Here is a 15,667-nt window from a genome sequence, read left to right as displayed (position 1 = left end):
GCTCAAAAACAGTGTGTATATTTCAAAATTCTGTTCTAAATATGGTTTTACTGCCGAAAAATTCAACACAATGTAACAATTGCCTCCTGTGGCGATGGTGGTATAGTGGTGAGCATAGCTGCTTGCCAAGCAGTTGACCCGGGTTCGATTCCCGGCCATCGCAGTGCTTTGAACCGGAAAAAGGATGCATTTATTGTCATTATCTTGTCTATATCTGGATCTCCTGCAGAAAAATTTCACCGAATGTCATGACTATCTCCTGTAGCGATGGTGGTATAGTGGTGAGCATAGCTGCCTTCCAAGCAGTTGACCCGGGTTCGATTCCCGGTCATCACAGTGCTTTGAACCGGAAAAAGGATGCATTTATCGTCTGTATTATGTCTATATCTGTATGTCCTGCAGAAGAATTTCACAATTACCTTCTGTAGCGATGGTGGTATAGTGGTGAGCATAGCTGCTTGCCAAGCAGTTGACCCCGGTTCGATTCCCGGCCATCGCAGTGCTTTGAACCGGAAAAAGGATGCATTTATTGTCATTATCTTGTCTATATCTGGATGTCCTGCAGAAAAATTTCACCGAATGTCATGACTATCTCCTGTAGCGATGGTGGTATAGTGGTGAGCATAGCTGCCTTCCAAGCAGTTGACCCGGGTTCGATTCCCGGCCATCACAGTGCTTTGAAACGGAAAAAGGATGCATTTATCATCTGTATTATGTCTATATCTGTATGTCCTGCAGAAAAATTTCACAGAATTTCACAATTACCTCCTGTAGCGATGGTGGTATAGTATCAAAAATAGCTGGCTTCCGAGCAGTTGACCTGATTTCAATTCCCGGCCATTGCAGAGCTTTGTAGCTCAAAAACAGTGTGTATATTTCAAATTTCTATTCTAAATATGGTTTTACTGCCGAAAAATTCAACACAATGTAACAATTGCCTCCTGTGGCGATGGTGGTATAGTGGTGAGCATAGCTGCTTGCCAAGCAGTTGACCCGGGTTCGATTCCCGGCCATCGCAGTGCTTTGAACCGGAAAAAGGATGCATTTATTGTCATTATCTTGTCTATATCTGGATGTCCTGCAGAAAAATTTCACCGAATGTCATAACTATCTCCTGTAGCGATGGTGGTATAGTGGTGAGCATAGCTGCCTTTCAAGCAGTTGACCCGGGTTCGATTCCCGGCCATCACAGTGCTTTGAACCGGAAAAAGGATGCATTTATCGTCTGTATTATGTCTATATCTGTATGTCCTGCAGAAAAATTTCACAGAATTTCACAATTACCTCCTGTAGCGATGGTGGTATAGTGGTGAGCATAGCTGCCTTCCAAGCAGTTGACCCCGGTTCAATTCCCCGCCAACGCAGTGCTTTGTACCTCAAAAACAGTGTATATATTGTCAAATTCTGTTCTAAATATGGTTTTAGTGACGAAAAATTCAACACAATGTAACATTTGCCTCCTGTAGCGATGGTGGTATAGTGGTGAGCATAGCTGCCTTCCAAGCAGTTGACCTGGGTTCGATTCCCGGCCATCACAGTGCTTTGAACCGGAAAAAGGATGCATTTATCGTCTGTATTATGTCTATATCTGTATGTCCTGCAGAAGAATTTCACAATTACCTCCTGTAGCGATGGTGGTATAGTGGTGAGCATAGCTGCTTGCCAAGCAGTTGACCCGGGTTCGATTCCCGGCCATCGCAGTGCTTTGAACCGGAAAAAGGATGCATTTATTGTCATTATATTGTCTATATCTGGATGTCCTGCAGAAAAATTTCACCGAATGTCATGACTATCTCCTGTAGCGATGGTGGTATAGTGGTGAGCATAGCTGCCTTCCAAGCAGTTGACCCGGGTTCGATTCCCGGCCATCACAGTGCTTTGAACCGGAAAAAGGATGCATTTATCGTCTGTATTATGTCTATATCTGTATGTCCTGCAGAAGAATTTCACAATTACCTCCTGTAGCGATGGTGGTATAGTGGTGAGCATAGCTGCTTGCCAAGCAATTGACCCGGGTTCGATTCCCGGCCATCGCAGTGCTTTGAACCGGAAAAAGGATGCATTTATTGTCATTATCTTGTCTATATCTGGATGTCCTGCAGAAAAATTTCACCGAATGTCATGACTATCTCCTGTAGCGATGGTGGTATAGTGGTGAGCATAGCTGCCTTCCAAGCAGTTGACCCGGGTTCGATTCCCGGCCATCACAGTGCTTTGAAACGGAAAAAGGATGCATTTATCGTCTGTATTATGTCTATATCTGTATGTCCTGCAGAAAAATTTCACAGAATTTCACAATTACCTCCTGTAGCGATGGTGGTATAGTGTCAAAAATAGCTGGCTTCCGAGCAGTTGACCTGAGTTCAATTCCCGGCCATTGCAGAGCTTTGTAGCTCAAAAACAGTGTGTATATTTCAAATTTCTATTCTAAATATGGTTTTACTGCCGAAAAATTCAACACAATGTAACAATTGCCTCCTGTGGCGATGGTGGTATAGTGGTGAGCATAGCTGCTTGCCAAGCAGTTGACCCGGGTTCGATTCCCGGCCATCGCAGTGCTTTGAACCGGAAAAAGGATGCATTTATTGTCATTATCTTGTCTATATCTGGATGTCCTGCAGAAAAATTTCACCGAATGTCATGACTATCTCCTGTAGCGATGGTGGTATAGTGGTGAGCATAGCTGCCTTCCAAGCAGTTGACCCGGGTTCGATTCCCGGCCATCACAGTGCTTTGAACCGGAAAAAGGATGCATTTATCGTCTGTATTATGTCTATATCTGTATGTCCTGCAGAAAAATTTCACAGAATTTCACAATTACCTCCTGTAGCGATGGTTGTATAGTGGTGAGCATAGCTGCCTTCCAAGCAGTTGACCCCGGTTGAATTCCCCGCCAACGCAGTGCTTTGTACCTCAAAAACAGTGTATATATTGTCAAATTCTGTTCTAAATATGGTTTTAGTGACGCAAAATTCAACACAATGTAACATTTGCCTCCTGTAGCGATGGTGGTATAGTGGTGAACGTAGCTGCTTGCCAAGCAGTTCACCCGTGTTCGATTCTCGGCCATCGCAGTGCTTTGAACCGGAAAAAGGATGCATTTATCGTTAGTATCTTGTCTGTATCTGGATGTCCTGCAGAAAAATTTCACAGAATGTCACAATTACCTCCTGTAGCGATGGTGGTATAGTGGTGAGCGTAGCTGCCTTGCAAGCAGTTTACCCCAGTTCAATTCCCCGCCAACGCAGTGCTTTGTACCTCAAAAACAGTGTATATATTGTCAAATTCTGTTCTAAATATGGTTTTAGTAACGAAAAATTCAACACAATGTAACAATTGCCTCCTGTAGCGATGGTGGTATAGTGGTGAGCATAGCTGCCTTCCAAGCAGTTGACCCGGCTTTCGATTCCCGGCCATCGCAGTGCTTTGTACCTCAAAAACAGTGTATATATTGTCAAATTCTGTTCTAAATATGGTTTTAGTGACGAAAAATTCAACACAATGTAACAATTACCTCCTGTAGCGATGGTGGTATAGTGGTGAGCATAGCTGCCTTCCAAGCAGTTGACCCCGGTTCAATTCCCCACCAACGCAGTGCTTTGTACCTCAAAAACAGTGTATATATTGTCAAATTCTGTTCTAAATATGGTTTTAGTGACGAAAAATTCAACACAATGTAACAATTGCCTCCTGTAGCGATGGTGGTATAGTGGTTAACATAGCTGCTTGCCAAGCAGTTGACCCTGGTTTGATTCCCGGCCATCGCAGTGCTTTGTACCTCAAAAACAGTTTATATATTGTCAAATTCTGTTCTAAATATGGTTTTAGTGACGAAAAATTCAACACAATGTAACAATTGCCTCCTGTAGCGATGGTGGTATAGTGGTGAGCATAGCTGCCTTCCAAGCAGTTGACCCGGGTTCGATTCCCGGCCATCGCAGTGCTTTGAACCGGAAAAAGGTTGCATTTATCATCAGTATCTTGTCTATATCTGAATGTCCTGCAGAAAAATTTCACAATTACCTCCTTTTGCGATGGAGGTATAGTGGTGAGCATAGCTGCCTTCCAAGCAGTTGACCCGGGTTCGATTCCCGGCCATCGCAGTGCTTTGAACCGGAAAAAGGTTGCATTTATCATCAGTATCTTGTCTATATCTGGATGTCCTGCAGAAAAATTTCACAATTACCTCCTTTTGCGATGGAGGTATAGTGGTGAGCATAGCTGCCTTCCAAGCAGTTGACCCGGGTTCGATTCCCGGCCATCGCAGTGCTTTGAACCGGAAAAAGGTTGCATTTATCATCAGTATCTTGTCTATATCTGGATGTCCTGCAGAAAAATTTCACAATTACCTACTTTTGCGATGGTGGTATAGTGGTGAGCATAGCTGCCTTCCAAGCATTTGACCCGGGTTCGATTCCCGGCCATCGCAGTGCTTTGAACCTCAAAAACTGTATATATTGTTAAATTCTGTACTAAATATGGTTTTAGTGACGAAAAATTCAACACAATGTAACAATTGCCTCCTGTAGCGATGGTGGTATAGTGGTGAGCATAGCTGCCTTCCAAGCAGTTGACCTGGGTTCGATTCCCGGCCATTGCAGTGCTTTGAACCGGAAAAAGGTTGCATTTATCGTCAGTATATTGTCTATATCTGGATGTCTTGCAGAAAAATTTCACAATTACCTCCTGTTGCGATGGTGGTATAGTGGTGAACATAGCTGCTTGCCATGCAGTTGACCCGGGTTCGATTCCCGGCCATCGCAGTGCTTTGTACTTCAAAAACAGTGTATATATTGTCAAATTCTGTTCTAAATATGGTTTTAGTGACGAAAAATTCAACACAATGTAACAATTTCCTCCTGTAGCGATGGTGGTATAGTGGTGAACATAGCTGCTTGCCAAGCAGTTGACCCGGGTTCGATTCCTGGCTATCGCAGTGCTTTGTACCTCAAAAACAGTGTATATATTGTCAAATTCTGTTCTAAATATGGTTTTAGTGACGAAAAATTCAACACAATGTAACAATTGCCTCCTGTAGTGATGGTGGTATAGTGGTGATCATAGCTGCCTTCCAAGCAGTTGACCCGGGTTAGATTCCCGGCCATCGCAGTGCTTTGAACCGGAAAAAGGTTGCATTTATCGTCAGTATATTGTCTATATCTGGATGTCCTGCAGAAAAATTTCACAATTACCTCCTGTTGCGATGGTGGTATAGTGGTGAGCATAGCTGCCTTCCAAGCAGTTGACCCGGGTTAAATTCCCGGCCATCGCAGTGCTTTCTACTTCAAAAACAGTGTATATATTGTCAAATTCTGTTCTAAATATGGTTTTAGTGACGAAAAATTCAACACAATGTAACAATTGCCTTCTGTAGAGATGGTGGTATAGTGGTGAACATAGCTTCTTGCCAAGCAGTTGACCCGGGTTCGATTCCCGGCCATCGCAGTGCTTTGTACCTCAAAAACAGTGTATACATTGTCAAATTTTGTTCTAAATATGGTTTTAATGACGAAAAATTCAACACAATGTAACAATTGCCTACTTTAGCGATGGTGGTATAGTGGTGAACATAGCTGCTTGCCATGCAGTTGACCCGGGTTCGATTCCCGGCCATCGCAGTGCTTTGAACCCGAAAGAGGAAGCCTTTATTGTCACTATCTTTTCCATATCTAGATGTCCTGCAGAAAAATTTCACAGAATTTCACAATTACCTCCTGTAGCGATGGTGGTATAGTGGTGAGCATAGCTGCCTTCCAAGCAGTTGACCCGGGTTCGATTCCTGGCCATCGCAGTGCTTTGAACCGGAAAAAGGTTCCATTTATCGTCAGTATCTTGTCTATATCTGGATGTCCTGCAGAAAAATTTCACAATTACCTCCTCTTGCTATTGTGGTATAGTGGTGAGCATAGCTGCCTTCCAAGCAGTTGACCCGGGTTCGATTCCCGTCCATCGCAGTGCTTTGTACCTCAAAAACAGTGTATATATTGTTAAATTCTGTTCTAATAATGGTTTTAGTGACGAAAAATTCAACACAATGTAACAATTGCCTCCTGTAGCGATGGTGGTATAGTGGTGAACATAGCTGCTTGCCATGCAGTTGACCCGGGTTCGATTCCCGGCCATCGCAGTGCTTTGAACTGGAAAAAGGAAGCCTTTATTGTCACTATCTTTTCCATATCTGGATGTCCTGCAGAAAAATTTCACAGAATTTCACAATTACCTCCTGTAGCGATGGTGGTATAGTGGTGAGCATAGCTGCCTTCCAAGCAGTTGACCCGGGTTCGATTCCCGGCCATCGCAGTGCTTTGAACCGGAAAAAGGTTCCATTTATCGTCAGTATCTTGTCTATATCTGGATGTCCTGCAGAAAAATTTCACAATTACCTCCTGTTGCTATTGTGGTATAGTGGTGAGCATAGCTGCCTTCCAAGCAGTTGACCCGGGTTCAATTCCCGGCCATCGCAGTTCTTTGAACCGGAAAAAGGATGCATTTATCGTCAGTATCTTGTCTATATCTGAATGTCATGCAGAAAAATTTCAAAGAATTTCACAATTACCTCCTGTAGCGATGGTGGTATAGTGGTGAGCATAGCTGCCTTCCAAGCAGTTGACCCGGGTTCGATTCCCAGCCATCGCAGTGCTTTGAACCGGAAAAAGGTTGCATTTATCATCAGTATCTTGTCTATATCTGGATGTCCTGCAGAAAAATTTCACAATTACATCCTTTTGCGATGGTGGTATAGTGGTGAGCATAGCTGCCTTCCAAGCAGTTGACCTGGGTTCGATTCCCGGCCATCGCAGTGCTTTGAACCGGAAAAAGGATGCATTTATTGTCATTATCTTGTCTATATCTGGATGTCCTGCAGAAAAATTTCACCGAATGTCATGACTATCTCCTGTAGCGATGGTGGTATAGTGGTGAGCATAGCTGCCTTCCAAGCAGTTGACCTGGGTTAAATTCCCGGCCATCGCAGTGCTTTCTACTTCAAAAACAGTGTATATATTGTCAAATTCTGTTCTAAATATGGTTTTAGTGACGAAAAATTCAACACAATGTAACAATTGCCTTCTGTAGAGATGGTGGTATAGTGGTGAACATAGCTGCTTGCCAAGCAGTTGACCCGGGTTCGATTCCCGGCCATCGCAGTGCTTTGTACCTCAAAAACAGTGTATATATTGTCAAATTTTGTTCTAAATATGGTTTTAATGACGAAAAATTCAACACAATGTAACAATTGCCTACTGTAGCGATGGTGGTATAGTGGTGAACATAGCTGCTTGCCATGCAGTTGACCCGGGTTCGATTCCCGGCCATCGCAGTGCTTTGAACCCGAAAGAGGAAGCCTTTATTGTCACTATCTTTTCCATATCTGGATGTCCTGCAGAAAAATTTCACAGAATTTCACAATTACCTCCTGTAGCGATGGTGGTATAGTGGTGAGCATAGCTGCCTTCCAAGCAGTTGACCCGGGTTCGATTCCTGGCCATCGCAGTGCTTTGAACCGGAAAAAGGTTCCATTTATCGTCAGTATCTTGTCTATATCTGGATGTCCTGCAGAAAAATTTCACAATTACCTCCTCTTGCTATTGTGGTATAGTGGTGAGCATAGCTGCCTTCCAAGCAGTTGACCCGGGTTCGATTCCCGGCCATCGCAGTGCTTTGTACCTCAAAAACAGTGTATATATTGTTAAATTCTGTTCTAATAATGGTTTTAGTGACGAAAAATTCAACACAATGTAACAATTGCCTCCTGTAGCGATGGTGGTATAGTGGTGAACATAGCTGCTTGCCATGCAGTTGACCCGGGTTCGATTCCCGGCCATCGCAGTGCTTTGAACTGGAAAAAGGAAGCCTTTATTGTCACTATCTTTTCCATATCTGGATGTCCTGCAGAAAAATTTCACAGAATTTCACAATTACCTCCTGTAGCGATGGTGGTATAGTGGTGAGCATAGCTGCCTTCCAAGCAGTTGACCCGGGTTCGATTCCCGGCCATCGCAGTGCTTTGAACCGGAAAAAGGATGCATTTATCGTCAGTATCTTGTCTATATCTGAATGTCATGCAGAAAAATTTCACAGAATTTCACAATTACATCCTGTAGCGATGGTGGTATAGTGGTGAGCATAGCTGCCTTCCAAGCAGTTGACCCGGGTTCGATTCCCGGCCATCGCAGTGCTTTGAACCGGAAAAAGGTTCCATTTATCGTCAGTATCTTGTCTATATCTGGATGTCCTGCAGAAAAATTTCACAATTACCTCCTGTTGCTATTGTGGTATAGTGGTGAGCATAGCTGCCTTCCAAGCAGTTGACCCGGGTTCGATTCCCGGCCATCGCAGTTCTTTGAACCGGAAAAAGGATGCATTTATCGTCAGTATCTTGTCTATATCTGGATGTCATGCAGAAAAATTTCACAGAATTTCACAATTACCTCCTGTAGCGATGGTGGTATAGTGGTGAGCATAGCTGCCTTCCAAGCAGTTGACCCGGGTTCGATTCCCGGCCATCGCAGTGCTTTGAACCGGAAAAAGGTTGCATTTATCATCAGTATCTTGTCTATATCTGGATGTCCTGCAGAAAAATTTCACAATTACCTCCTTTTGCGATGGTGGTATAGTGGTGAGCATAGCTGCCTTCCAAGCAGTTGACCCGGGTTCGATTCCCGGCCATCGCAGTGCTTTGTACCTCAAAAACAGTGTATATATTGTTAAATTCTGTTCTAAATATGGTTTTAGTGACGAAAAATTCAACACAATGTAACAATTGCCTCCTGTAGCGATGGTGGTATAGTGGTGAGCATAGCTGCCTTCCAAGCAGTTGACCTGGGTTTGATTCCCGGCCATTGCAGTGCTTTGAACCGGAAAAAGGTTGCATTTATCGTCAGTATATTGTCTATATCTGGATGTCCTGCAGAAAAATTTCACAATTACCTCCTGTTGCGATGGTGGTATAGTGGTGAGCATAGCTGCCTTCCAAGCAGTTGACCCGGGTTCAATTTCCGGCCATCGCAGTGCTTTGTACTTCAAAAACAGTGTATATATTGTCAAATTCTGTTCTAAATATGGTTTTAGTGACGAAAAATTCATCACAATGTAACAATTGCCTCCTATAGCGATGGTGGTATAGTGGTGAGCATAGCTGCCTTCCAAGCAGTTGACCGGGGTTTGATTCCCGGCCATCGCAGTGCTTTGAACCGGAAAAAGGTTGTATTTATCGTCAGTATCTTGTCTATATCTGGATGTCCTGCAGAAAAATTTCACAATTACCTCCTTTTGCGATGGTGGTATAGTGGTGAGCATAGCTGCCTTCCAAGCAGTTGACCGGGGTTCGATTCCCGGCCATCGCAGTGCTTTGAACCGGAAAAAGGTTGTATTTATCGTCAGTATCTTGTCTATATCTGGATGTCCTGCAGAAAAATTTCACAATTACCTCCTTTTGCGATGGTGGTATAGTGGTGAGCATAGCTGCCTTCCAAGCAGTTGACCCGGGTTCGATTCCCGGCCATCGCAGTGCTTTGTACCTCAAAAACAGTGTACATATTGTTAAATTCTGTTCTAAATATGGTTTTAGTGACGAAAAATTAAACACAATGTAACAATTGCCTCCTGTAGCGATGGTGGTATAGTGGTGAACATAGCTGCTTGCCAAGCAGTTGACCCGGGTTCGATTCCCGGCCATCGCAGTGCTTTGTACCTCAAAAACAGTGTATATATTGTCAAATTCTGTTCTAAATATGGTTTTAGTGACTAAAAATTAAACACAATGTAACAATTGCCTCCTGTAGCGATGGTGGTATAGTGGTGAACATAGCTGCTTGCCAAGCAGTTGACCCGGGTTCGATTCCCGGCCATCGCAGTGCTTTGTACCTCAAAAACAGTGTATATATTGTCAAATTCTGTTCTAAATATGGTTTTAGTGACTAAAAATTCAACATAATGTAACAATTACCTCCTGTAGCGATGGTGGTATAGTGGTGAGCATAGCTGCCTTCCAAGCTGTTGACCCCGGTTCAATTCCCCGCCAACGCAGTGCTTTGTACCTCAAAAACAGTGTATATATTGTCAAATTCTGTTCTAAATATGGTTTTAGTGACGAAAAATTCAACACAATGTAACAAGTGCCTCCTGTAGCGATGGTGGTATAGTGGTTAACATAGCTGCTTGCCAAGCAGTTGACCCTGGTTCGATTCCTGGCCATCGCAGTGCTTTGTACCTCAAAAACAGTTTATATATTGTCAAATTCTGTTCTAAATATGGTTTTAGTGACGAAAAATTCATCACAATGTAACAATTGCCTCCTGTAGCGATGGTGGTATAGTGGTGAGCATAGCTGCCTTCCAAGCAGTTGACCCGGGTTCGATTCCCGGTCATCGCAGTGCTTTGAACCGGAAAAAGGTTGCATTTATCATCAGTATCTTGTCTATATCTGGATGTCCTGCAGAAAAATTTCACAATTACCTCCTTTTGCGATGGTGGTATAGTGGTGAGCATAGCTGCCTTCCAAGCAGTTGACCCGGGTTCGATTCCCGGCCATCGCAGTGCTTTGAACCGGAAAAAGGTTGCATTTATCGTCAGTATATTGTCTATATCTGGATGTCCTGCAGAAAAATTTCACAATTACCTCCTGTTGCGATGGTGGTATAGTGGTGAGCATAGCTGCCTTCCAAGCAGTTGACCCGGGTTAAATTCCCGGCCATCGCAGTGCTTTGTACTTCAAAAACAGTGTATATATTGTTAAATTCTGTTCTAAATATGGTTTTAGTGACGAAAAATTCAACACAATGTAACAATTGCCTCCTGTAGCGATGGTGGTATTGTGGTGAGCATAGCTGCCTTCCAAGCAGTTGACCTGGGTTCGATTCCCGGCCATTGCAGTGCTTTGAACCGGAAAAAGGTTGCATTTATCGTCAGTATATTGTCTATATCTGGATGTCCTGCAGAAAAATTTCACCATTACCTCCTGTTGCGATGGTGGTATAGTGGTGAACATAGCTGCCTTCCAAGCAGTTGACCCGGGTTAAATTCCCGGCCATCGCAGTGCTTTGTACTTCAAAAACAGTGTATATATTGTCAAATTCTGTTCTAAATATGGTTTTAGTGACTAAAAATTCAACACAATGTAACAATTTCCTCCTGTAGCGATGGTGGTATAGTGGTGAACATAGCTGCTTGCCAAGCAGTTGAACCGGGTTCGATTCCCGGCCATCGCAGTGCTTTGTACCTCAAAAACAGTGTATATATTGTCAAATTCTGTTCTAAATATGGTTTTAGTGACGAAAAATTCAACACAATGTAACAATTGCCTCCTGTAGCGATGGTGGTATAGTGGTGAGCATAGCTGCCTTCCAAGCAGTTGACCCGGGTTCGATTCCCGGCCATCGCAGTGCTTTGAACCGGAAAAAGGTTGCATTTATCGTCAGTATATTGTCTATATCTGGATGTCCTGCAGAAAAATTTCACAATTACCTCCTGTTGCGATGGTGGTATAGTGGTGAGCATAGCTGCCTTCCAAGCAGTTGACCCGGGTTAAATTCCCGGCCATCGCAGTGCTTTGTACTTCAAAAACAGTGTATATATTGTCAAATTCTGTTCTAAATATGGTTTTAGTGACGAAAAATTCAACACAATGTAACAATTTCCTCCTGTAGCGATGGTGGTATAGTGGTGAACATAGCTGCTTGCCAAGCAGTTGACCCGGGTTCGATTCCCGGCCATCGCAGTGCTTTGTACCTCAAAAACAGTGTATGTATTGTCAAATTTTGTTCTAAATATGGTTTTAATGACGAAAAATTCAACACAATGTAACAATTGCCTCCTGTAGCGATGGTGGTATAGTGGTGAACATAGCTGCTTGCCATGCAGTTGACCCGGGTTCGATTCCCGGCCATCGCAGTGCTTTGAACCCGAAAGAGGAAGCCTTTATTGTCACTATCTTTTCCATATCTGGATGTCCTGCAGAAAAATTTCACAGAATTTCACAATTACCTCCTGTAGCGATGGTGGTATAGTGGTGAGCATAGCTGCCTTCCAAGCAGTTGACCCGGGTTCGATTCCTGGCCATCGCAGTGCTTTGAACCGGAAAAAGGTTCCATTTATCGTCAGTATCTTGTCTATATCTGGATGTCCTGCAGAAAAATTTCACAATTACCTCCGTTTGCTATTGTGGTATAGTGGTGAGCATAGCTGCCTTCCAAGCAGTTGACCCGGGTTCGATTCCCGTCCATCGCAGTGCTTTGTACCTCAAAAAAAGTGTATATATTGTTAAATTCTGTTCTTAAAATGGTTTTAGTGACGAAAAATTCAACACAATGTAACAATTGCCTCCTGTAGCGATGGTGGTATAGTGGTGAACATAGCTGCCTTCCAAGCAGTTGACCCGGGTTCGATTCCCGGCCATCGCAGTGCTTTGAACCGGAAAAAGGTTCCATTTATCGTCAGTATCTTGTCTATATCTGGATGTCCTGCAGAAAAATTTCACAATTACCTCCTGTTGCTATTGTGGTATAGTGGTGAGCATAGCTGCCTTCCAAGCAGTTGACCCGGGTTCGATTCCTGGCCATCGCAGTTCTTTGAACCGGAAAAAGGATGCATTTATCGTCTATATCTGGATGTCATGCAGAAAAATTTCACAGAATTTCACAATTACCTCCTGTAGCGATGGTGGTATAGTGGTGAGCATAGCTGCCTTCCCAGCAGTTGACCCGGGTTCGATTCCCGGCCATCGCAGTGCTTTGAACCGGAAAAAGGTTCCATTTATCGTCAGTATCTTGTCTATATCTGGATGTCCTGCAGAAAAATTTCACAATTACTCCGTTGCTATTGTGGTATAGTGGTGAGCATAGCTGCCTTCCAAGCAGTTGACCCGGGTTCGATTCCCGGCCATCGCAGTGCTTTGTACTTCAAAATCAGTGTATATATTGTCAAATTCTGTTCTAAATATGGTTTTAGTGACGAAAAATTCAACACAATGTACAATTACCTCCTGTAGCGATGGTGGTATAGTGGTGAGCATAGCTGCTTGCCAAGCAGTTGACCAGGGTTCGATTCCCGGCCATCGCAGTGCTTTGTACCTCAAAAACAGTGTATATATTGTCAAATTCTGTTCTAATATGGTTTTAGTGACGAAAATTCAACCAATGTAACAATTGCCTCCTGTAGCGATGGTGGTATAGTGGTGAGCATAGCTGCCTTCCAAGCAGTTGACCCGGGTTCGATTCCCGGCCATCGCAGTGCTTTGAACCGGAAAAAGGTTGCATTTATCGTCAGTATATTGTCTATATCTGGATGTCCTGCAGAAAAATTTCACAATTAACTCCTGTTGCGATGGTGGTATAGTGGTGAGCATAGCTGCCTTCCAAGCAGTTGACCCGGGTTAAATTCCCGGCCATCGCAGTGCTTTGTACTTCAAAAACAGTGTATATATTGTCAAATTCTGTTCTAAATATGGTTTTAGTGACGAAAAATTCAACACAATGTAACAATTCCTCCTGTAGCGATGGTGGTATAGTGGTGAACATAGCTGCTTGCCAAGCAGTTGACCCGGGTTCGATTCCCGGCCATTGCAGTGCTTTGTACCTCAAAAACAGTGTATGTATTGTCAAATTTGTTCTAAATATGGTTTAATGACGAAAAATTCAACACAATGTAACAATTGCCTCCTGTAGCGATGGTGGTATAGTGGTGAACATAGCTGCTTGCCATGCAGTTGACCCGGGTTCGATTCCCGGCCATCGCAGTGCTTTGAACCCGAAAGAGGAAGCCTTTATTGTCACTATCTTTTCCATATCTGGATGTCCTGCAGAAAAATTTCACAGAATTTCACAATTACCTCCTGTAGCGATGGTGGTATAGTGGTGAGCATAGCTGCCTTCCCAGCAGTTGACCCGGGTTCGATTCCTGGCCATCGCAGTGCTTTGAACCGGAAAAAGGTTCCATTTATCGTCAGTATCTTGTCTATATCTGGATGTCCTGCAGAAAAATTTCACAATTACCTCCTGTTGCTATTGTGGTATAGTGGTGAGCATAGCTGCCTTCCAAGCAGTTGACCCGGGTTCGATTCCCGTACATCGCAGTGCTTTGTACCTCAAAAACAGTGTATATATTGTTAAATTCTGTTCTAAATATGGTTTTAGTGACGAAAAATTCAACACAATGTAACAATTGCCTCCTGTAGCGATGGTGGTATAGTGGTGAACATAGCTGCTTGCCATGCAGTTGACCCGGGTTCGATTCCCGGCCATCGCAGTGCTTTGAACTGGAAAAAGGAAGCCTTTATTGTCACTATCTTTTCCATATCTGGATGTCCTGCAGAAAAATTTCACAGAATTTCACAATTACCTCCTGTGGCGATGGTGGTATAGTGGTGAGCATAGCTGCCTTCCAAGCAGTTGACCCGGGTTCGATTCCCGGCCATCGCAGTGCTTTGAACCGGAAAAAGGTTCCATTTATCGTCAGTATCTTGTCTATATCTGGATGTCCTGCAGAAAAATTTCACAATTACCTCCTGTTGCTATTGTGGTATAGTGGTGAGCATAGCTGCCTTCCAAGCAGTTGACCCGGGTTCGATTCCCGGCCATCGCAGTTCTTTGAACCGGAAAAAGGATGCATTTATCGTCAGTATCTTGTCTATATCTGGATGTCATGCAGAAAAATTTCACAGAATTTCACAATTACCTCCTGTAGCGATGGTGGTATAGTGGTGAGCATAGCTGCCTTCCAAGCAGTTGACCCGGGTTCGATTCCCGGCCATCGCAGTGCTTTGAACCGGAAAAAGGTTCCATTTATCGTCAGTATCTTGTCTATATCTGGATGTCCTGCAGAAAAATTTCACAATTACCTCCTGTTGGTATAGTGGTGAGCATAGATGCCTTCCAAGCAGTTGACCCGGGTTCGATTCCCGGCCATCGCAGTGCTTTGTACTTCAAAATCAGTGTATATATTGTCAAATTCTGTTCTAAATATGGTTTTAGTGACGAAAAATTCAACACAATGTAACAATTTCCTCCTGTAGCGATGGTGGTATAGTGGTGAACATAGCTGCTTGCCAAGCAGTTGACCCGGGTTCGATTCCCGGCCATCGCAGTGCTTTGTACCTCAAAAACAGTGTATATATTGTCAAATTCTGTTCTAAATATGGTTTTAGTGACGAAAAATTCAACACAATGTAACAATTGCCTCCTGTAGCGACGGTGGTATAGTGGTGAGCATAGCTGCCTTCCAAGCAGTTGACCCGGGTTTGATTCCCGGCCATCGCAGTGCTTTGAACCGGAAAAAGGTTGCATTTATCGTCAGTATCTTGTCTATATCTGGATGTCCAGCAGAAAAATTTCACAATTACCTCCTGTTGCGATGGTGGTATAGTGGTGAGCATAGCAGCCTTCCAAGCAGTTGACCCGGGTTAAATTCCCGGCCATCGCAGTGCTTTGTACTTCAAAAACAGAGTATATATTGTCAAATTCTGTTCTAAATATGGTTTTAGTGACGAAAAATTCAACACAATGTAACAATTGCCTCCTGTAGCGATGGTGGTATAGTGGTGAACATAGCTGCTTGCCATGCAGTTGACCCGGGTTCGATTCCCGGCCATCGCAGTGCTTTGAACCCGAAAGAGGAAGCCTTTATTGTCACTATCTTTTCCATATCTGGATGTCCTGCAGAAAAATTCACAGAA

The 15,667-nt window shown here is 43.6% G+C and overlaps 47 non-coding genes across 47 annotated transcripts; all 47 read left to right on the top strand.

Annotated features, from left to right (window-relative positions):
• The first annotated feature begins 91 nt into the window (after positions 1–91).
• Positions 92–163, top strand: trnag-gcc (transfer RNA glycine (anticodon GCC)). Its single transcript has one exon. It is a non-coding gene; the product is annotated as a tRNA-Gly (tRNA).
• A 264-nt stretch (positions 164–427) lies between these two features.
• trnag-gcc (transfer RNA glycine (anticodon GCC)) lies at positions 428–499 on the top strand. The gene has a single exon. It is a non-coding gene; the product is annotated as a tRNA-Gly (tRNA).
• Positions 500–600: 101 nt separating this feature from the next.
• Positions 601–672, top strand: trnag-ucc (transfer RNA glycine (anticodon UCC)). Its single transcript has one exon. It is a non-coding gene; the product is annotated as a tRNA-Gly (tRNA).
• A 274-nt stretch (positions 673–946) lies between these two features.
• On the top strand, positions 947–1,018 carry trnag-gcc (transfer RNA glycine (anticodon GCC)). Its single transcript has one exon. It is a non-coding gene; the product is annotated as a tRNA-Gly (tRNA).
• Positions 1,019–1,119: 101 nt separating this feature from the next.
• Positions 1,120–1,191, top strand: trnae-uuc (transfer RNA glutamic acid (anticodon UUC)). The gene has a single exon. It is a non-coding gene; the product is annotated as a tRNA-Glu (tRNA).
• Positions 1,192–1,628: 437 nt separating this feature from the next.
• Positions 1,629–1,700, top strand: trnag-gcc (transfer RNA glycine (anticodon GCC)). Its single transcript has one exon. It is a non-coding gene; the product is annotated as a tRNA-Gly (tRNA).
• Positions 1,701–1,801: 101 nt separating this feature from the next.
• trnag-ucc (transfer RNA glycine (anticodon UCC)) lies at positions 1,802–1,873 on the top strand. The gene has a single exon. It is a non-coding gene; the product is annotated as a tRNA-Gly (tRNA).
• A 91-nt stretch (positions 1,874–1,964) lies between these two features.
• Positions 1,965–2,036, top strand: trnag-gcc (transfer RNA glycine (anticodon GCC)). Its single transcript has one exon. It is a non-coding gene; the product is annotated as a tRNA-Gly (tRNA).
• A 101-nt stretch (positions 2,037–2,137) lies between these two features.
• On the top strand, positions 2,138–2,209 carry trnag-ucc (transfer RNA glycine (anticodon UCC)). The gene has a single exon. It is a non-coding gene; the product is annotated as a tRNA-Gly (tRNA).
• A 274-nt stretch (positions 2,210–2,483) lies between these two features.
• Positions 2,484–2,555, top strand: trnag-gcc (transfer RNA glycine (anticodon GCC)). Its single transcript has one exon. It is a non-coding gene; the product is annotated as a tRNA-Gly (tRNA).
• Positions 2,556–2,656: 101 nt separating this feature from the next.
• On the top strand, positions 2,657–2,728 carry trnag-ucc (transfer RNA glycine (anticodon UCC)). The gene has a single exon. It is a non-coding gene; the product is annotated as a tRNA-Gly (tRNA).
• Positions 2,729–3,868: 1,140 nt separating this feature from the next.
• Positions 3,869–3,940, top strand: trnag-ucc (transfer RNA glycine (anticodon UCC)). Its single transcript has one exon. It is a non-coding gene; the product is annotated as a tRNA-Gly (tRNA).
• Positions 3,941–4,357: 417 nt separating this feature from the next.
• Positions 4,358–4,429, top strand: trnag-ucc (transfer RNA glycine (anticodon UCC)). Its single transcript has one exon. It is a non-coding gene; the product is annotated as a tRNA-Gly (tRNA).
• A 99-nt stretch (positions 4,430–4,528) lies between these two features.
• trnag-ucc (transfer RNA glycine (anticodon UCC)) lies at positions 4,529–4,600 on the top strand. The gene has a single exon. It is a non-coding gene; the product is annotated as a tRNA-Gly (tRNA).
• A 91-nt stretch (positions 4,601–4,691) lies between these two features.
• trnag-gcc (transfer RNA glycine (anticodon GCC)) lies at positions 4,692–4,763 on the top strand. Its single transcript has one exon. It is a non-coding gene; the product is annotated as a tRNA-Gly (tRNA).
• Positions 4,764–4,864: 101 nt separating this feature from the next.
• On the top strand, positions 4,865–4,936 carry trnag-gcc (transfer RNA glycine (anticodon GCC)). Its single transcript has one exon. It is a non-coding gene; the product is annotated as a tRNA-Gly (tRNA).
• Positions 4,937–5,546: 610 nt separating this feature from the next.
• Positions 5,547–5,618, top strand: trnag-gcc (transfer RNA glycine (anticodon GCC)). The gene has a single exon. It is a non-coding gene; the product is annotated as a tRNA-Gly (tRNA).
• A 437-nt stretch (positions 5,619–6,055) lies between these two features.
• On the top strand, positions 6,056–6,127 carry trnag-gcc (transfer RNA glycine (anticodon GCC)). The gene has a single exon. It is a non-coding gene; the product is annotated as a tRNA-Gly (tRNA).
• A 101-nt stretch (positions 6,128–6,228) lies between these two features.
• trnag-ucc (transfer RNA glycine (anticodon UCC)) lies at positions 6,229–6,300 on the top strand. Its single transcript has one exon. It is a non-coding gene; the product is annotated as a tRNA-Gly (tRNA).
• A 427-nt stretch (positions 6,301–6,727) lies between these two features.
• On the top strand, positions 6,728–6,799 carry trnag-ucc (transfer RNA glycine (anticodon UCC)). The gene has a single exon. It is a non-coding gene; the product is annotated as a tRNA-Gly (tRNA).
• Positions 6,800–7,073: 274 nt separating this feature from the next.
• trnag-gcc (transfer RNA glycine (anticodon GCC)) lies at positions 7,074–7,145 on the top strand. The gene has a single exon. It is a non-coding gene; the product is annotated as a tRNA-Gly (tRNA).
• Positions 7,146–7,246: 101 nt separating this feature from the next.
• On the top strand, positions 7,247–7,318 carry trnag-gcc (transfer RNA glycine (anticodon GCC)). The gene has a single exon. It is a non-coding gene; the product is annotated as a tRNA-Gly (tRNA).
• Positions 7,319–7,755: 437 nt separating this feature from the next.
• trnag-gcc (transfer RNA glycine (anticodon GCC)) lies at positions 7,756–7,827 on the top strand. Its single transcript has one exon. It is a non-coding gene; the product is annotated as a tRNA-Gly (tRNA).
• A 101-nt stretch (positions 7,828–7,928) lies between these two features.
• Positions 7,929–8,000, top strand: trnag-ucc (transfer RNA glycine (anticodon UCC)). Its single transcript has one exon. It is a non-coding gene; the product is annotated as a tRNA-Gly (tRNA).
• A 101-nt stretch (positions 8,001–8,101) lies between these two features.
• Positions 8,102–8,173, top strand: trnag-ucc (transfer RNA glycine (anticodon UCC)). Its single transcript has one exon. It is a non-coding gene; the product is annotated as a tRNA-Gly (tRNA).
• Positions 8,174–8,437: 264 nt separating this feature from the next.
• Positions 8,438–8,509, top strand: trnag-ucc (transfer RNA glycine (anticodon UCC)). The gene has a single exon. It is a non-coding gene; the product is annotated as a tRNA-Gly (tRNA).
• A 91-nt stretch (positions 8,510–8,600) lies between these two features.
• On the top strand, positions 8,601–8,672 carry trnag-ucc (transfer RNA glycine (anticodon UCC)). Its single transcript has one exon. It is a non-coding gene; the product is annotated as a tRNA-Gly (tRNA).
• Positions 8,673–9,435: 763 nt separating this feature from the next.
• Positions 9,436–9,507, top strand: trnag-ucc (transfer RNA glycine (anticodon UCC)). Its single transcript has one exon. It is a non-coding gene; the product is annotated as a tRNA-Gly (tRNA).
• Positions 9,508–9,608: 101 nt separating this feature from the next.
• Positions 9,609–9,680, top strand: trnag-gcc (transfer RNA glycine (anticodon GCC)). The gene has a single exon. It is a non-coding gene; the product is annotated as a tRNA-Gly (tRNA).
• A 101-nt stretch (positions 9,681–9,781) lies between these two features.
• Positions 9,782–9,853, top strand: trnag-gcc (transfer RNA glycine (anticodon GCC)). The gene has a single exon. It is a non-coding gene; the product is annotated as a tRNA-Gly (tRNA).
• A 274-nt stretch (positions 9,854–10,127) lies between these two features.
• On the top strand, positions 10,128–10,199 carry trnag-gcc (transfer RNA glycine (anticodon GCC)). The gene has a single exon. It is a non-coding gene; the product is annotated as a tRNA-Gly (tRNA).
• Positions 10,200–10,300: 101 nt separating this feature from the next.
• On the top strand, positions 10,301–10,372 carry trnag-ucc (transfer RNA glycine (anticodon UCC)). Its single transcript has one exon. It is a non-coding gene; the product is annotated as a tRNA-Gly (tRNA).
• Positions 10,373–10,463: 91 nt separating this feature from the next.
• On the top strand, positions 10,464–10,535 carry trnag-ucc (transfer RNA glycine (anticodon UCC)). The gene has a single exon. It is a non-coding gene; the product is annotated as a tRNA-Gly (tRNA).
• A 600-nt stretch (positions 10,536–11,135) lies between these two features.
• On the top strand, positions 11,136–11,207 carry trnag-gcc (transfer RNA glycine (anticodon GCC)). The gene has a single exon. It is a non-coding gene; the product is annotated as a tRNA-Gly (tRNA).
• A 101-nt stretch (positions 11,208–11,308) lies between these two features.
• Positions 11,309–11,380, top strand: trnag-ucc (transfer RNA glycine (anticodon UCC)). Its single transcript has one exon. It is a non-coding gene; the product is annotated as a tRNA-Gly (tRNA).
• Positions 11,381–11,644: 264 nt separating this feature from the next.
• On the top strand, positions 11,645–11,716 carry trnag-gcc (transfer RNA glycine (anticodon GCC)). Its single transcript has one exon. It is a non-coding gene; the product is annotated as a tRNA-Gly (tRNA).
• A 101-nt stretch (positions 11,717–11,817) lies between these two features.
• Positions 11,818–11,889, top strand: trnag-gcc (transfer RNA glycine (anticodon GCC)). The gene has a single exon. It is a non-coding gene; the product is annotated as a tRNA-Gly (tRNA).
• Positions 11,890–12,326: 437 nt separating this feature from the next.
• Positions 12,327–12,398, top strand: trnag-ucc (transfer RNA glycine (anticodon UCC)). The gene has a single exon. It is a non-coding gene; the product is annotated as a tRNA-Gly (tRNA).
• Positions 12,399–12,984: 586 nt separating this feature from the next.
• Positions 12,985–13,056, top strand: trnag-gcc (transfer RNA glycine (anticodon GCC)). Its single transcript has one exon. It is a non-coding gene; the product is annotated as a tRNA-Gly (tRNA).
• Positions 13,057–13,154: 98 nt separating this feature from the next.
• Positions 13,155–13,226, top strand: trnag-ucc (transfer RNA glycine (anticodon UCC)). The gene has a single exon. It is a non-coding gene; the product is annotated as a tRNA-Gly (tRNA).
• Positions 13,227–13,489: 263 nt separating this feature from the next.
• trnag-gcc (transfer RNA glycine (anticodon GCC)) lies at positions 13,490–13,561 on the top strand. The gene has a single exon. It is a non-coding gene; the product is annotated as a tRNA-Gly (tRNA).
• Positions 13,562–13,660: 99 nt separating this feature from the next.
• Positions 13,661–13,732, top strand: trnag-gcc (transfer RNA glycine (anticodon GCC)). Its single transcript has one exon. It is a non-coding gene; the product is annotated as a tRNA-Gly (tRNA).
• A 437-nt stretch (positions 13,733–14,169) lies between these two features.
• trnag-gcc (transfer RNA glycine (anticodon GCC)) lies at positions 14,170–14,241 on the top strand. Its single transcript has one exon. It is a non-coding gene; the product is annotated as a tRNA-Gly (tRNA).
• A 101-nt stretch (positions 14,242–14,342) lies between these two features.
• Positions 14,343–14,414, top strand: trnag-ucc (transfer RNA glycine (anticodon UCC)). The gene has a single exon. It is a non-coding gene; the product is annotated as a tRNA-Gly (tRNA).
• Positions 14,415–14,678: 264 nt separating this feature from the next.
• Positions 14,679–14,750, top strand: trnag-ucc (transfer RNA glycine (anticodon UCC)). Its single transcript has one exon. It is a non-coding gene; the product is annotated as a tRNA-Gly (tRNA).
• Positions 14,751–15,006: 256 nt separating this feature from the next.
• Positions 15,007–15,078, top strand: trnag-gcc (transfer RNA glycine (anticodon GCC)). The gene has a single exon. It is a non-coding gene; the product is annotated as a tRNA-Gly (tRNA).
• Positions 15,079–15,515: 437 nt separating this feature from the next.
• trnag-gcc (transfer RNA glycine (anticodon GCC)) lies at positions 15,516–15,587 on the top strand. The gene has a single exon. It is a non-coding gene; the product is annotated as a tRNA-Gly (tRNA).
• The last annotated feature ends 80 nt before the right edge of the window (positions 15,588–15,667 follow it).

This window comes from Poecilia reticulata, chromosome 20 (genome assembly GCF_904066995.2).
Source record: "Poecilia reticulata chromosome 20, P_reticulata-male-v2, whole genome shotgun sequence".
NCBI classification, from domain to species: Eukaryota; Metazoa; Chordata; class Actinopteri; order Cyprinodontiformes; family Poeciliidae; genus Poecilia; species Poecilia reticulata.
Note: the sequence above shows the minus strand (reverse complement) of the source record. Positions and strands in the feature narration are given on the sequence as shown.